Source organism: Neoarius graeffei, chromosome 1, assembly GCF_027579695.1.
Source record: "Neoarius graeffei isolate fNeoGra1 chromosome 1, fNeoGra1.pri, whole genome shotgun sequence".
NCBI classification, from domain to species: domain Eukaryota; kingdom Metazoa; phylum Chordata; class Actinopteri; order Siluriformes; family Ariidae; genus Neoarius; species Neoarius graeffei.
In genome coordinates, this window is record NC_083569.1 from 47,563,065 (window position 1) to 47,564,909 (window position 1,845).

A 1,845-nucleotide genomic window follows, 5' to 3' on the forward strand; every position below is an offset into this window, starting at 1 on the left:
TTCCCCATGATAATGGAGTTGAGGGGATCTGCCAATATCCCATTGTCAAATCCAGTGTCAGATAAAAGCTAGCCACACCTAACCAATCAAGCAGTTCATCAATGTAAGGCATCAGATAGGCATCAAATTTAGACACCACGTTGAGTTTTCTATAGTCCACACAGAACTGGACCATCCCGTTGGTCTTGGGAACTAAAACCACTGGGCTGCACCAGTCACTGTGCAACTCTTCAATTACGCCCATGTAAAGCATTGCCTTGAGTTCATCCCGAACCACATTTTTCTTGTGCTCGTGGAGTTGATATGGGTGACTGCGCACCACCACGCCTGGGGGAGTTTCTATGTGGTGCTGTATGAGGTCAGTGCAACCAGGGAAGGGCCACATACTGCGAAACTTTAACCATATCTACACACCAGTCAAAACCAGCTGAAAAAGTGGACTCAGTGGCTGGAGCAATAAGCTTTGCTGAAGTCATGATGTACTTCTCAGCTACAGCTTTTCTCTCTTGCTCCATGTGACGACGCTGATCTTTTTTGATGGCTTCAATCAGTAAGCTTGCATCGGGTCATCATTTGAAGGGATGTACTTCTCTTCCTCATCAATGCCCAGTGGCACACAGATTAGTTTATGGAAAGATTTTTTCATATTTTACAGTCTCCAATGGCATAGCAGTATAGAATTAGGTTGAAGCCTGTCTTTATTTTAGGACTCTCGCTCATAATGTGATCAAAGGAGGTTATGGAATCCGTGTACTGGCCCATGCGTATGAATGCAATACCAATATTCTGCATAATCTTGATCCTCATCTCTGTGTGTACATTAGAGATTTGGTCAAAAGCCATATGATAAAATTTTATTGTCATGGGGTAGTTCTGTTTCAAGTAGATATTAGCCATGTTCACTTTCACTTGGCCTGCATTGTTGAACATCTTGTTCTTCACAATGATCTGGTAAGTGTTCAAGGCTTCTTTGTTCATGTCATTGTTCGTGTGCTAATTTGCCAAATTAAACAGCGCTGAATAGGTTAAATCCAAATGATATGATCTGCAGTGCCAGTTTGCTCTCTTTGTCTCAGCAACGCCTTTTATTTTCTACCAGCTTCTTTGGCCTTTTCTAGAGCCAGCTGTAGATCGCCGTTTGTATGAGCCATACAGCTGTCCTCGGTCAAGTAATTCACTTTCTTTTCCAGTATCTTAATCTTCTCTTCTGGCATGCCTTCATTTTTTCCATCTAAACAGAGGAGACAGCCCGCTTGATTGTCCAAGTAGCTCAAAAGTACAGCCTCGAGTCAAAGAGGATGAGTATCCTGCTGCTAGCACTGCAGTCATGGGACAGGCAGCCCCATCCTGTACTGCCCCAGTCATAGGCCTTCCCACTGAGGAACCCATAGTTGTCTGTAGGCCAAAAGATGTTCCTACGGGTCTTCCACGAACAGCTTTGCCAGGAAATTTTGCAGTCATTGGTGGTCGTCTGCCATGACTCCTCACAGTTTGCTGAAAGCCAGTATCATTGTCCAGTTCATCTGAGTTGAATGTGGGATTGTAGTTGTTGTAACCTGAATACAGATCATCTTCATCCTCAACCTCAAGATGAATATTCTACATTATAAACTTTTAATAAGAGCACAAAATCAAATCAAATCAAATCTACAGCTTTTGTTATGATAATGCAGCCTATTAGTTAATAATAAAAACAAACAATCAAGTACACAAAGTAAAGCTGTGCCATTGCTTGGATAATGATATTCTCTCTCTCTGTGTGCATGTGTTCACTGCTTCAGTGATCGGGCTTATTCTTACAACCAAACACTTGACACTCGGGCATCTTTAGGATTGTTTACTGTT

General features: G+C 42.4%; 1 pseudogene; it reads right to left on the bottom strand.

Annotated features, from left to right (window-relative positions):
* Positions 1–359: 359 nt before the first annotated feature.
* Positions 360–1,605, bottom strand: LOC132885001 (intraflagellar transport protein 88 homolog; annotated as a pseudogene).
* Positions 1,606–1,845: the final 240 nt, after the last annotated feature.